This window comes from Sesamum indicum, linkage group LG8 (genome assembly GCF_026168435.1).
Source record: "Sesamum indicum cultivar Baizhima isolate 11 linkage group LG8, ASM2616843v1, whole genome shotgun sequence".
NCBI lineage: Eukaryota > Viridiplantae > Streptophyta > Magnoliopsida > Lamiales > Pedaliaceae > Sesamum > Sesamum indicum.
In genome coordinates, this window is record NC_142664.1 from 5,212,524 (window position 1) to 5,228,693 (window position 16,170).

Below are 16,170 nucleotides of genomic sequence, written 5' to 3' on the forward strand. Positions count from 1 at the left end.
TCTTGTTCTCGTTCCTTCTTCCTCTTTTCTTTCTCTCTTTCTGCTTCTTCCCCATTCTCTCCTCTCAAATTCTCAATTCTTCCCCAAACCCATCTCTTAGATCCCTAACCCCAAACTCACGGCAACAAGAACGGCAGGTCGGCAACGAGTACGGCGACGAGTACGCCGACGATCTTTCTCCTCATTTCTTCCCCAAACCCATCTCTTAGAACCCTAGTCCCAAACTCACGGCAACAAGGACGGTAAGTCGGCAACGAGGACGGCGACGAGTACTGCTTTAAGGTAATCCATCTCTGTTGCATTTTGATCGTTCTTCTTTTTCTTGGGTTTGGGTGTCTTTTTAGCATCTTCTTTAATTGTTTTTCTTGGGTTTGGTTGTGTTTTTAGGGGATTTGTTTAATTCTTGTTGTTAGATTCCTTTCCAGCCTTAGTTCCTTACACTTTTGTTTGCTTTGAGAGTTATTTGTAAAAGAGTTGTAATGTTGTAAGAAAGACCATTATAAGTTAGTAACATTTCTGAATTTCCTATTGTCTCTTTCTTCTCTCCTTCCCACCTCCATTCTGCTGCAATGTTAAATTTTTCTGCTACAATTTTCTGGAACAAGCGCTCGAGCTCGAGCTCGAGCTCAAATATACTGCATCGAGCTCGAGCTCGAGCTCTACCTGGGCGAGCTCGAGAGCTCAAATATACTGCATCGAGCTCGAGCTCCAGCTCTACCTGGGCGAGCTCATCGAGCTCGAGTCGAGCTCGAGCTCTAAATCACAGAGTCGAGCTCGAGCTCGAGTTCGACAAAAATGATCGAGCTCGACTCGTTGACAGCCCTTAAACTATGAATTTCAATATGTTTCATACATTTCAGGAAAAAATAAAAAATTAGGGAGGGGTTTAGCCATGTCTTCTTCACTAAATGTGGCGGCGGTGGGGTACTTCACTTGGAGCCTCCGATGGTGGCAAGTTCCCCGCGGGGGGCGCGGGGGCCGGGGGGGTGGGGGGGGGGGGCGGCGTGGGGGGAATTGGGGTATTGTTTATATATTAAATGCTCTTGTTCGAAAAGCCATTATAAAATAAATAAACTATATACTTTAGACACTTAAACGAAAACATTTCAACACCCAAAATATGTCGTTTGAATTTAGGCGCCTATTCATCTATTCTAAAATTCGTTTCAAAATGAATTACAAAAATTATAAATGCATGATGCGTGCGATTTTAGCAAGTTTAGAAGTTTTTAAATCTCGATATTGAATTTAGGCTAATTGGGTGAAAGCTCTTGAGAAAGAGAAAAATGTTAGCACTCTGATGCTTAAGTTAATTCGGGATTTAAGAATAGATGAATATAAAAATAAATTGTGACGAGAAATTATGATAAAAGTGAGAATTCCGTATGTAAGAGCATGAAATTAGAGGAGTAAAGTATCAGCAAGAGGGGTTCTTGAGTGTGGAAGGGGAAGCTTGCTGAGGGGTACCTCCCCTATTTATAGAGGAGGAGTTCCCCTGTAACAGGAGTCCTGCTGAAGGGGATCCGCATGGCCAGCGAGAAAGGCGGGATTCGTGGATAAGGTTCATCCTTATCCGTTTCTTAAGTAGCAATTCTTCAGATGAAGGGGAACTCCTTCTTCGTGCAGACTCCTATTTGGTAAGGAGTCCTTTCAAGCTGAAGAGTCCAACCTATTGAGCTCACTTTTGTTCCTACAAGCTAGCTTTAAAGGCCTCTGGTCTGGGCTTCCTTCTTGTGCCATATTTGACAAGGTACGCTCCCCTCCTTAGCTGGAATTTGGTGTCGGGGGGCGTCCTCTTAGGTTGAACCTAGTGGGCCTCCGCTTTGGGCCTAACCAGATTGTAAGATGTCCCCTTCTTGGGTTAAGCATAGCGACTTGGGTGGGTTGACTCTCTCTTAGGCTGGCGGGCTTATATCTGGGCCTAGCACTTCTACTTGGGCCAATCTTTTTTGGGTCATACCTATCATTTAGTTTTCCCTACTCTAAAGAGGAAGGATGCCTCTTTAATCTTTAGAGTAGGAGATCCTACTTCATTGAAAGGGAGGACTCGTCTTCATTCATGAGGGAGGAGGGTATCCCCTCATTCTCTGAATGGAAAGCCTTGGTATCTTTGGGAAGGGGGGACCTTCCTATCGTAGTCGGGCGTCTATCCATCTGTCCATCTGCTGGAGTTTCGTCCCCTTGGGAGTCGAGGTAACAGCTTTTGACAGGTTGATCTGACGGCTGTAATGATGGCGTGGAGGGAGCGTTCTTCGGATAACTGCCACTCGCACGTCCGTTAGCCTCTTCTCCACATGCTTGGTAACTGCCCTCTAATGAGGCGACTACCAAAGATGTGGGTTAAAATCTTTTTCCTCAGAAACCTCTCGAATCTCTCTTCTTCTCCCTCAAAAAGGTTCTCCTCTAAAGCATCAGGGTCTCCATCTAGCCTTCGTGTTCCTCTATAAGTATATCTTTTTTCTTCTTCAGAGTTTCGTCGTTTTTTCTAAAATAAAGTCTCCTCTATTGAGTCTGTACATTTTCTTAGGGAGGCCTTCCTAAGCGATGATCCCTCAAAGGCCACCTCCAAGAGGGCGGACACTGTCCCGCCTCGTTTTGGGAGGGGATTGAGGAGGAGCTTAAGGTAGGCCATTGCTGCTGCTCGTCACTTTATTGATGAAGATACTGATGAGGAGGAAGAAGAGGGGGAAAATGAAGGGGAGGGCCTGCTCTTCCTCGGAAGAGGAGAGGGTGAGGCCTTCGCAAGAAGAGGCCAAGACGTCGAAGTCCTCTTCTGCGGGTAGACCTTCTGAGTTTTTCCCAAAAGAAGTCCCTCCAGCGGAGGAGGAGAAGGTTCCTCAGTCACCCTCGAACTTGGGGCCTTCCATCTTATGTATCTCCTCCATAAATCAACTCCTCTAGGAGTGTCATATCTCGCCTGAGTTTATTGTGTATACACCATCACCTGTGAGTCGTCTATTTTTTCCTCCCCTTAACTGTTTATGCTTTTTCGCTGCCCAGTCGAGGTCAGTTCTTCGCTTCCCCGTTCCTTTATTTTATTCTGAAGTTGCCTATATTTTTCAAGTTCCCTTGAATAAGCTAGTTCTGAATTCTTTTAAAATTTTAGCTTGGTTCTTTATAGTTCTCGTTTTCATGGTTACCCTGTGACTACTCATGTGTTTGCTTCGTGTTATCGCCTTAAGAGGACTGAGAAGGAGTTCTTCTGCTTTATCCCCCGCCCTGGAGTATCCTTCTTGCACCTCCCTTATGCTCCCAACCATTAGAAAGTTAGTTATTTCTTTATCCTTCCTCCCTATACTTGGTCTTTTCTATGACAATGGATCTTTGAGGCCCCTCCTCCCGCGCATGCAGGATCAAGGATGGTGGCCTTGTCCTCCTTGCTGGAAGAGCTGAATGCCTCCCTTATGATTGCCGGTCTTTAATAGATGAGAGGTTACTGGTGCATTTCAGGGTGGCTCCATGACAGAGCCTTTGAGGGATTCCTTGGGTATTTTCTAGTTTTCGCTTGTTGTTGCTCCCCATTTCCCGTTTCTTGGAGTATTGATTCTTATAGTGTGATTTTTTGCAGAGAACATCATGTTTAGCAACCTGATGAGAGGTCATTTGATGCAGGGTTGTTCTGGAGGGACCCCTACTATCAAGTCCTCTAAGGGGGCCCCGCTTCCAGTGACTCGAAAGGTAAACGCCCCTTTATCCCCTGGTTCCATAGCGGGAAGCTCCTCGAAAAAATCTCGTATCGGCTCTATGGGGACACCTCCTTCTTGCACCTCTTATGTGCCACTGCCTGTTCCTCATTCCTAGGAGGAAATGGACATCCCCCCCAGTCTTCCCGTGCACCCTCTGCCTGTCTCTATAGACGCCATTTGCTGGAACAGGACAATGGGAAAGCGACTCTGGTGGCAGATTTGAGGAGGGGGACCTTGTCATTATAGGATAAGCAACTGTTTTCCCTCTCTCTTGGGAAGAGCTAGAGGGATTGGGGGCCCTCTACCTCTTCAAGGTATCTTTTTGTCTATGTCTTTCATATATTGTCTGTATATTCCTTTTTGATGATTTGTGTTTTTCATAGGCGGCCTCAATCTATGAAAAGTGCTCCTCTAGACTTCAAGCAACCCCTCCTGTTCCTTCTAGTGACGCTCAGACGCGCAAACTAGAGGATAGGTTGGAGCATTTGGGGAATGAAAATGCTAAGTTGAGGGAGACTAAGGAAGTAACAAGGCGCTATCAACAATTGGAGAGGGAAGTAAGTAAGCTAAGGAAGGAGGCGGCCGACCATGAGGGTGCTCTGAAGAAAGTAGTGGAGAAGGCGGTGACGGACTTCCCCTATTCTGAAGAGGGAAAAAAATACTTGGAGGCTTACTGAGAGAGCCGCTTGAAAGATTTCAGGGGGTCCCTAGAGTAGCAACAGGAGGTAGCTAAGATAGCGGGGCCTTTCTTCGAGTACGGCTTCTCGGCCTGCAAAGAGCAGTTTCAAGCTCAAGGTTACCCCCCTGCAGGAGAGGAGCCCTCCGTCCTTGATCTTGCTACCGCCTTGTACAACACACCTGATCCTTTTGCCGAACCCTCCGTCCAAGGAGAGGGAGCCCTGCCCCCAGACTCAAGTTAGTTTCCTTCTTCATCTTCTGCTCGTATCTTGTTCTATTTTTATAGTGATCTTCGTAATATCTCGCAGAAGGAGATCTGGACAATCTAATGTGGGAGGCCGAGGCAGAAGTGAAGAGCCCCCTATATGAAGCCGCAATTGATGCCACAACAGAGAATCTTCAGAGAGAAGGTACTTCTGGAGAGAAGGGAGAGGGGTCTCCTCAAGCCAATAACACAGCTCCTCCTGCCGCCCCCTAACTTGATTGTTGGTCTAGACGAAAAATAATTTTATTTCCTTGCTTTGCTTGCTATCCCCGATGCGAAATTGGGATGAAACAAATTTAATTTTTCTGCTCCTGTAGGGATATTTTTAATTCACCCCTTGCCATATTTTTAGGCCAGGGGCCTGGTAATGCGACTTGACTGGTTTCTGCTTTCATACTTGTTGTTCATCTTGAGGAATGAGGTTGTGTTCTTGGTGTGTTGATATTGCAGGTTTTGTTATGATGAGGGTCATTCCTCACGTTTTTTGAGGGAGGTCACCAAAACTATTCATACTATTCATTTACACAAACTATTCATATTTTTGAAAAATTGCATATTATAATTAAAAGGCTAAAATGCATAAAACTCCCATCTATTTTAATAATAGGTAAAAAATCCTCACTGTTTTGTTACATATAGTTCAATTGCCCGCCTCTTTCCGTTAAATCTAACTAACAGCGTTAATTTTTTAAAAAATGACGTAATACCCTTACTTCAAATATATTATTTTTTATTTTAATAACCATTGGATTTGTATTGATTATGCCTAAACAGTCAGATCTAATCAATTAATCATGACCGTTAAATCTTAAATTTATAAAAAAAATCAAGAGTTGGTATTTTATTGATTAAAAATATATATTATAAAAAAATTATTTGAAAAAAAAAACAAAATTAATCCCCACCTCCCCAATCCACCCCGACCCAGCTTTCTAACACCGCCCCCGTGACCGCCACCTAGCCGCCTCCCCCTCACCCCCCTTGCGCAACAACCCCCCCCCCAACCTTCCCCCCGCTCCCCCCAAAACAAGCAAGAGGTCGATGTCGTTGCTCTTCTGGGTTTGGACATTGCCCAAAGCTATCGCCCTTTTGTGCAGGGGCGGCGGCCATCGCTGTCAGCCAAGCTTTTTTCTTTTTTTTTTTTTAATTTCTTTAATTAATTTTAATTATAATAATTAAATATATTTTAGGTAAGTAAAACTCATTTTCAATAATTATAATAATTTAATATATATTATAGGTAATTAAAAATAATTTTAAATAATTATAATAGTAAAATATATATTTTAGTTAATTTAAAATAATTTTAGATTTAGCAATTATAATTTTTAAATTTCAGTTTTAACAATTATAAAAAATATTTAAATTTAAATTTAATTTAATTTAATTTAATTTAATATTTATATTTAAATTATAAAATTTGAAAATTTATATAAATTTTTTATATTTTTAAATACATATATTTAAAAAAAATATTTTTGAATAGATGAAAACGCAAAAAAAAACCACTCAAAATAACTAAAAAAGTATACATATGAAATATGTAAATGCCATCAGTGTATTTTAGTAAAAATCATTCAAAAATAAGGAAAACAAAAACAGTTAAAATCATTCCCAAATGCACAAGGAGCACGTGTCATGCATATTCTGTTAATTACTAACAAAATGGATGTTTTTTGCTATATTTTACAAAACACAGGGGTTTTTTTAACCTATTTCAAAAACATAGGAGTTTTAGTTTTTTCAACAAAATATAAGGGGTAAAATACATTTTAGCCTATTATAAATATTAATACAATTTATACAAATCATTTATTGTTTTTAAAAAAATTATACAAAACATACTAAAAATCTCAATATGATTACATAAAGTACTCTTATCTTTTAATTATCATGAATAAATTATGTAATAATACAAAAAATGGATAGTAGACACAAGATAAGGGGTACAAATATAATTATATCTATATAGAAAGTTGATTAATGAGGGAAGAAGTATTCCACTTTCTTGGATAAATTCCCTGCCTGTCCTACACTACACTCTCTGCATAGGCTTCTTTTTCAATTCCCAATCCCTCGGTCTTGGTAAGGCTGTCAGCCCTTTTTCTTTTCTGTAAAGGTTAATGACACTTTATTTCCCCAAGTTTGGTGTGATGTATCTATTATAGTTTCAAAAATTATATTTAGTATTTTTTATATTTATTTGTATATTAATAAATAAATTTATTTCTTAGTTAAAATTAATTGAATTTAATAATATAAAAAAATTAATATTTATTATCGATTGACTTATTTCAATTCCAATTATTTTTTCACTAAATTACCCTTACAATAGTGAAGATATACCTCCTCATATTCATTAATGCCTGAAGACATATGAGGGCCATTTGGTCATGAAAAAAATTATTTAACCTGCAATAAATCAGTAATAAGTCAATCGTGGAGTAAATATAATTTATTTTTTTAATTTTTTGATCAATAAATTCGGTTAATTTTAACTAATTGGGGGACTTATTTGTTAGATTGAAACTAATCTCAAAATGTTAGATGTAATTTTTCAAATCATAAAAAAATTATATATAATTATACTAAACCTCAAGGGATGGGAGAGTAATTATCCATTTTTATAAATATATTTGTATTTTGTGTATGAATTAATAATATATTAGATTATTATGAGTGAAAAGCAAAATAAAATTAAAATGATATTGATGTGCATAAAAATAAAGATGGTCCAAAGAGGCCCAAGCGGCCAAAAAGAAGAAAGAAATGGGAGGCTATGATACCCTCTAAGAGGCCCAGGATATCCCAAACCTGTATCACTCCCGGGAGGTCAAGGATGTCCCAATCCGCAATCTAACTAGGCAGGCCTAGACAACCCATGTAACCTAAGAAGCTTAGGAAGAAAGGAGGAGACTTAAGACATCCCCAACTCGGATCATCGTTAAAGCCCGATAAAATATTCGACGCAAAAGGCCCACACATGTGGCAGCCCGCACTTCATAATGGTATCCAGCTGGCCTAGGTGTTAGCAGCCACCACGGACCATCTCACCTGAAGGAGTCCCACGTGAACGAGGAGGGACTCCCTAGCGGCTGGGACTTCTCGCAAGCAAGGGGTCTCCCAAGGTAAAGAGGACTCTTACTAAAGCACTCATAGCTACAGATAAGGATGATTTATCCTTTACCCCAACCAACTTCCACAAGAATCTCGGAAGGGGGATAAACCCCTAGCATACGGGGGCACTCCCCTATAATTACAGGTTTGGTCCCTCCAGACGGAGGACCACTCTTACTCTGCAATCTATCCTTTAAGCTCTCTCTAAGCATATTATCATGTAGTCTTGCACTTTTCACCAATTTTATTCACCATATCTCTATTTTCAAATATTTACTTACTTTTTGGCTTCATTTCATCCCGAATCCAATACTAAACTAAGCGTGGGAGTGTTAACGCTTTTCTGCAAGTCCACCCCCTTTAGGATCGACATTTACTTCGACCTAAGCTTTGATAAGAGATCCATATCCGTTGAGCGAATGCGATTTTTACTCGCATCAAGTGTGCCGTCTGTGGGAACACAGAGCTTAGGACGTGAGTAGCACTGGAAACACCCAACAACACCGTGAACAAGCAGAAGACTGTGGAGACAGTTGGTAGCGCCCAAGCCATGCAGGTGGTACTAGGGGCATCCCTGGGCCCCGCGAGTAGGACGACAGTCCCAGGACCTCCCAAGCCCATTGACCTACTGATTGAACCTCCACGCCATAGTACCTCCTCAGACACTTCCTTGGGGGAGCTCCCCCAAAGACTCCAATGGACCATACAACAGATGATTGCAACTTACGGGAACAAATGGTGAAACTAGCCCCAGCCCACGGGGCGACCCCATCCGACATGTACGTCCCAAAAGAGGAAGGTGAAAGAGTACTCCTTGCCCCTACACCGCTAGTCACAAGAGGCTAGGGACCTCCCTTACACACCTAGCAGAATGTCTCTCCTCAGTGGCTCACACATCTGGAATGCCTGCAGAAAAGCATCCAAGACGTCTAGTAGCAGATCGCGGGAGACCCTCCGGGGAGCAGTATGGCATCCCCTTCAATGAAGAAATCCTAGTAGACGAACTTCTCCTCAACTGGAAGGAGCCCAATTTGTCGGAGTACGACGAACCACAAATCAACAGGAGCACCTATCCTGCTCTGATAATGTTGCCCTTCTCCACCACTGTTGGAGTTAAGTGTCGTGGGTTCGTAACTACTTTCACACGGTCGGCCCAACAGTGGTTTAATCAATTATCCTTGGGATCCATGCTATCATCTAGAGACTTTCACTCTCTCTTTCTCCGTCAATTTGCCATTAGTAAACGATGTCAAAAGACAATCATAGGTCTTTTTTCTTTACAACAAAAAAAAGGAGAATCACTAAGGGAGTCTCTTTAATGGTTTTACTTAGCGGCATTAGAGGTCCCTACTGTTACATTTGATACAGTAATTTGTGCTTTTACATAGGATTACAAGATGGGGATTTCATCAAGTCCTTAACTAAGAATCCCCCACTCAATTTTTACAATCTCCTAGCACTAGCTGAACAATACATTTACTTGAAGGAGGCTTGGGAGTACAAGAATGAAATCCTTGGTGAAGAAGAGGACGAGTACCTACTCCATCCAAAAGCTTTCTCAGAATAAGCCCTGTCCCTACCTCCTAAGAAAATAAGCCTTACCCCAGGGCAGACATCCTTCTAAAAATAAAGCTCTGCCTTCCACATAGGGACAGAGGCCCCCATCCATGGAGGCACCCCAGCCCTCCTTTAGGTAGGCATTTAGACCCGTCTCTAGGGGACTTGTAAGCTCCATCCCATGTAGGCACTAAGCTCTCTTCGGCGGAGGAATTTAAGCCCTACTTCCGGTGGACACTTTATTCTTCCTTCGGTGAGGCACCTAAGTCCTGTTCCAAGTAGGAATTCAGGCCTCACCTCTAAAGATGTATCTTAGAAAAAAAAATTATTGACTAACAAATTCACTTTTGGAAAGTGCCGTGTTAGTCATCCTTTACTTGGAGTAAAGCATTTTATTACCTTATGGATGGTTAAATGGACTTAGACATATTTTAATGCATACATATAAGGTATATATGTGCATTAGTTATTTGGATTAACTAATGAATGAATACATAATACACAAAATAATTTTCTACACCCACTCTCCACCTCTCGGCCACCCCCTCTAATATACACACTTGGTGTGTATTTCTCTCTCTAATTTTCTTCTAGCAAAAAGAATTGAGGAATTTTAATTCCTGTATGGTTTGGACACAACTTTAGAGGGTTTCTAAGTTGAAGCCTTGGGTGAATGGACTAAAGGAAGGAGGTTTGAAATAAATCAAATCAAAGATGTAATTTTGATTTGTGATTTATGTATCTCTCATTTTTTATTCAACCATACGTCCCGTTTAATTTTATTATCATTTATTATTAACTACATCGAACACACGGGAACTCTAAAGGTATACCCCTTGGAATCATGATTTTACGTAATTTCATATTACCGCTTCCGCTTGCACGTTCCCGGGCTGATTCACTCGCATTTTGATTTCAAGTGGTATCAGAGCCCAGTTTGTTGTAGGGGCTATGTTTTGTGTGAATAAGCATGATAATATATGTTTTTATTTTTTGAAGCATGGTATATTTTTGCTTATTCTAGAACAATTATACAAGAAAATTAATTTGTTTAATTTTTACAATTTTGGATGATTTAAGTATTTTATGAAGATTGGATTTTCTGGTAAAATACTTATTTTTAATTTCAGTTTAATGTGTGAAAATTAAAAAAAAAAAAAAGAACTAGCGTAGTAGCAGTGCACTACCGACCGGCAGTGCACAGCGTGCGCGTGCGTGGGCGAGAGCCTGCGCTTAGGCCTGACCAGCGCGCGCACAGGAAGGTAGTGTGTGCATGGGCCCGCATGCGGATGTGCGCACACACTACTACTAACGGCCCACGACTGGGCTTTTTTTGTCGTTTTTCCAAAAAATTCAAATTTTTAATTTTTGCACATTTTTTTGGAAAATATTAATTTTTTGCTGATTTGATTTTGGAAGAAATTGGATTTTTTCTAGAATTAAATTATTTTAATTAATTAGGTTTATTCGCGTGCACTGGACGCGCGAGGCTTAATCATCCACTTGATTTGCAAATTTTAAGCATTTTATTTTCTGCATATAATTGTTTGTCATGGTGTTAGATATCGCGATATTTTTTGAATGTTCATTTTCTTGTATAGCCTGATTAATTATTGTTATGTGTTAAAATGAATATGAATGGATGATCGCGAAGCCATAGACCGCATGTATGTCTTTTAATTTTTTATTGGGTGGGCCCGTGTGTCTTGTGATTTAATTTCTTACTCCTTCTCGTTTTTAGTCTTGGAATAATAAGGCTTGCTATCTCCCACCTAATGTACTGCCCCCGACTTCTGATCGTGGTTTCTTTTTAAATTGTAATTCAAAGTAGTATAGGACTTTTTTGGTGAGGATTTATTTTAAGCAAGCCCATGAAGAAGAAGGTACACAAAGGAGGAGGCCCACGGAGAAGGCGGGCCATGGAGATATCGCGAGACCAATCTATATGTTGATGGGTAAAATATTATGTAATAGCACAGGGCCATCTTAGACTGACTATAGACTCACTGCGGGCTTAGTGGATCGCATAGGTTGGGCTCGTGATCACCCAAGAGGGGTATGCTAGGTTTCATTGCATGTGATGCATATTTTTAAATGCTTTAAATATTTAATATTTATGCATGAAATATTAATACGTGATGAGGTCTCGGTCTGAAAGTCAAAATAACTCTCACTTGGTTGGACCAAGTTGAATATTAGGCTCATAATGGACTTAGATCAAAATAGTTTTGATCTGTCCAAGCCTTCCATCTACAGCAATGTGGTGAGGAAGCTACCGATACCTAAGTATGGCCTCACGAGTCGTGGCAAATTTGGGATAGAGGAAAGCTGCACCATTGTTGTGAACAAAGGAACATGTTCACCGTTTCCCTATCTCACGAATTGTGGGGGGCGACGAGTGAAATGTGATTTGATTGATGGGTCGGGCCTAACACCTAGTAGCATGATTTTCTTGGAATCCTTGGAATCATGTGAAGAGGTGAGGCAAAAGATCTTGGAAATCTCATGGGATGAGAATATCGCAATCGATGCCATTCTCATTCCATGAGATTCCCAAGATGTTTTGCCTCACCTTTTCACATGATCTCGAGGATTCCAAGCGAATCATGCTACTTGGTGTTAAGCCCGACCAAATCAATCAAATCACACCTCAATTGTCGCCCCCCACCACTCGTGAGACAGGGTAAAAGTGAATGTGTTCCTTTGTTCACAATAATGATGCAACTTTCCTCTATTCCAAGTGTGCCAGCTTGGGTAGTGACAAGCTTCCTCACCATATTATTATGGATGGAAACCTTGGACAGATCAAACTATTTTGATCCAAGTCCATTTTGGCCCCTAACACTTTAACTTGGTCCAACCGAGTGAGGGTTAATGTTTGAGTTGTTTGACCGAGACCTCATCCCATAATTATGTTGCATGCATAACATCAAATGCTTAAGCAATGAATAAATCGCCGGATGCAATGCAGTTAAGGATACCCCTGTGGGATGATCACAAGCCCAACCTATGCGACTCATTGAGCCCGTAGTGAGTCATTGGTCACTCTAAGGTGTCCCTATGGTATTACAAAAACAATTTACGCATCAACATGTAGATGTGCCTTGTAACTTGTCCGTGAGCCTCCTCCTCCGTGGATTTTTTTCTCCATGGGCTTGCTTTAAAATAAAAAACCTCACCAAAATTCCTATACTACTCTCATTACATCTTAAAGAGAAACCTCGACCAAAAGTCAGGGAGAGTACATAAGGAGGGAGATAGCAAGCCTATTATTCCAAGGCTAAAACGAGAAGGAGAGAGAAGATTGTATTTAAACCATAAACATAAACATACAAGAGGTCGTGGGCTTCGTGATCATCCATCCATACATTTCATAATATACATCCAATGTAATATTATAATCTATGATATCTAATATCACAAATTAATTATACAAAAAAATCAGAAGGATGACCGAAAATATGAGCATCCAATGCACATAATAAATCAAATTAATTATGCAATTTTAATTTTTTAGAAAAAATCTAATGCTATCAAAAATTAAAATCAGCATAATTAATAAAGAAGAAAAATTCCAAAAAATCAAATTTTTGAAAATGGCCCAACTGTCAGCCGTCAGCCCTGCAGTGCACACTGCAGTCGTTACCAATAGTGGCCCCTCTACTAGCATGTGTTGCGCCCGCGTGCCGGCCGTGCGCTCACTGTGTGCCACTGCTGCTGTGATTTTTCTCCCCCTTTTTTTTGTTTAATATAAAACAACAAAAATAAAGCATAAACACAGAAAATTCTAAATTTTTATATGCTTTAATCATTCATAAATTGCAAAAATGAACAAGCTATTTTCATCATATAACGACTAAACGAAAAGCAATAAAAACATACTTCAAAAATCGTAAAAACACATTAACATGCAAATATCTCATAACCATCAGCCCCTACATCGAACCAAGTTCTGATACCACTTGAAGGGAATCGCGTGGTATGGCCCAGGAATATGCTAGTGGAAGCGGTAAACAAAACGCATAATAACAAAAATTAAATGCAGAAAATAACGAATCCAAGGGGTGTACCCTTGGAGTTCCTGGGCGTTTGGTGTACTATAAAATAAAACAAACATGGGGCTGATGTAGAAACCATAAAAACCCAAAATAAAAGGAGTGAATAACGATATCTCATTTTTCACGATAACTTGAAATGCTTTTTACTTGAGGCTCCAATGTAGCAGCCTTCTAATTCGTCCACACCACACCAAAGTCGGGATCTCTACGTCCTCTTTTCTAGAAGAGAAGAAGAGCAAAAAATTGTACCTAGGGCAAGAGAGAGGGGCGGCCGAGTGCAATAGGAAGAGAGTGGGGATATTCTTTTTGTTGTGTAATGATGATCATAATTATTTTCAAATAATTATATTTTATATATATATCTTGTTTAGATAATTAAGAATGTTTCTAAATATATTCTGTAATCTACAAGGTCTATTTCTCCTTATTCCCAATAAAGAGATCTCAAAAAATGGCTAGAATTGCACTTTCCAAAATTGTGATTTGCTAGCCATTTATTTTCTTCCATGTAATTTTTTATTGGCTCAAAATAATTGTGCTTGGCTGATTTTTTCGTTAAAAAAATACAAGTCCAATGAATTTTTATTTAAATTAAATTTAATAAAAATCTAATTTAATTGAGCCAAACTTGTATTTAATCTAATTAAATACATATGCCCAAATTATCCTTATTATTTAATAAGAACTAACTTATTAAACTATAAGGACAAACGCAATATAAATTAATGCCATTAATTTGTTCTTAGGTCTTTTTCCATCCAATGGATCTCTCTTTTTAAGTAATCGAATTACTTGTGGAATTAATTCTAAATTAATTCCTTGTTCCTTTTCAGTGATTTGTGTGTGACTCTTTAGGTTCACCTTCAAGCTAGGCTTGGGCTGGTGTCTAACACTATTATTAATTATATCTAATTTAATTATTAATTATTAATTAACCTGTAATCAAGAAAATCCGTCATCGCGGGTGGCCGTCTAGCAGCGGTCCATGGCACTAGAGAGTAGGTGAATTTTCGTGCGAACATTTAGGCTTTCGAGTCCATATAGGTATGGTCCTTTCGTCTACCCTCTCCGACCTTAGTTTAGGACATGGAATTAGGTATCAGTTCCTATCCTGGTTTAAGAACCTCTTTTTTCTATTCGATCAACGATTGTGGACATAGATTCATAAAACATGAACGCATCTCCAAGTGCATAGGAGATACCTCTGTCACATATTGACAAGGGACGAATCATCTTTTTGGAACTTACCGTCCTCGCTACATAATCCAACTGCACTGGATAAAGCTTATGATGTTCATGTTTGTGACACAATCACCTCTCGTGTAGATCCAAGATACAGTCATTGTATGCATGTGACTACCGTGATTCCTCAAGTCTGAGGATTACTCTGGTACTATTGGAACCGGGGACTCATGTCATATCCATTAAGCTTCCAAGGCTTCCATATGATGATTCCCACGAGTCAGTTTAGTTAGTTGACCACCTTGTTAACTAACCCACTAAAATTGCATAGACGTCCAACGCTATTGTCGATGAAATGTGGAACTCATCCAATGAATGCAATACTTAGTGGAAGTCTCAGTAGGGCTCTTGATTCCCAATCTCGAGGTTCTCGACTTGGAACGTTTCAGACCAACCCTCAGAAGTTGGTTTTATAGCCGCCATCTAATACGCAGCCCAACTACATGGGTTATTAAGTGGTCTGTGGGAATCTGTTATGACGTAAAAGTGATGCTTAACGTAATTCGATAAGCAGAACAGACACACGCGCCAAAGTTGAATACTTACCGTATTTGTCAGGATAATATTGCTTAAATAAAGATTGCTTGAATGGTTCTCAAAACCACACATGTGATTGGCTTTTGGTCACCTATTTCAACACTGCAAGGAGCAATTCCAGGCTCAATGGTATCCTTGTTCAGGAGAAGAGCCTACCTTCCTTGACCTTGCATCCTTTCTATACATTGTGCCTGATCCCTTTGTTGGGAACCCCCTTGATTCAGGTTATTCCTCCTTCATCCTCTAATTATATCATTCTTGCTTTATACTAATTTGTAGAAGGAGACTTAGACCATCTTTTGGGGGAGGTTGAGGCAGAAGTAAGGAATCTCCCAATCGAAGCAACAATTGACTCTACAACGACGGATCTATTGGGTGAAGGCGCCCCTGAGTCGAATGAAGAAGAAGTGCCCTTGGCCGCTGATGCAAAACCCCTTACTGCTCTTGCGACTGCTCCTAATGTCCTTCTTGAGAAGGTAAAAGAAGACCCCGGCTATAGGGAAAAAAAATGATGTAGTATGATTTTCTCCTTCTTTGTGTTGGCACGAAAACAATTTAATTTTTCTGCTCTGTTCCTTTCCCCCATTGGAAATGGGGATAAGATGATTTAAATTTTCTTTTGTTGGATGATATTCCCGGCCATGTTTTTAGGCTGGGGGTTATAATGTGATGCCCTTTGCCCTTTGCTTTACTTCGTGCTTGACGTTTATCATGGTGTTTGCATTACCTTCTTGAATGATGGAATTCTTAGACCTTGTTTGAAGTGGCAGGATATGAGGGAGACTATCATGAGGGATGCCCCTTTACCTTTTCAGTATCTTACATGCTCCGGAATGGGGTTATTGTTTATATTATATTATGAAACATAATTATGTAAAGAGAAATGAATGAGAGGTGTATGAGAGCTTAAAATGGGGGACCTGGAGGCTACCTGGATGATAGAGGCCTGCATGAATTTTAGCAAAGCTTACTCCTATGTTGTTTTTGTGCCTCGCATCAGTAAAAAATGTAAGACGGCATACCTTTATAG

The 16,170-nt window shown here is 40.0% G+C and overlaps 1 long non-coding RNA gene across 4 annotated transcripts; it reads left to right on the plus strand.

Annotated features, from left to right (window-relative positions):
- On the plus strand, window positions 1-5,023 carry LOC148787132 (uncharacterized). 4 transcript variants are annotated; one of them, XR_016066686.1, is made up of 6 exons: window positions 1-282; window positions 3,183-3,266; window positions 3,352-3,487; window positions 3,569-4,000; window positions 4,070-4,601; window positions 4,673-5,023. It is a non-coding gene; the product is annotated as an uncharacterized LOC148787132 (long non-coding RNA). The 4 variants fall into 4 exon arrangements; XR_016066685.1 differs by having other exon boundaries at window positions 3,183-3,487; XR_016066684.1 differs by lacking the exons at window positions 3,183-3,266; window positions 3,352-3,487.
- Window positions 5,024-16,170: the final 11,147 nt, after the last annotated feature.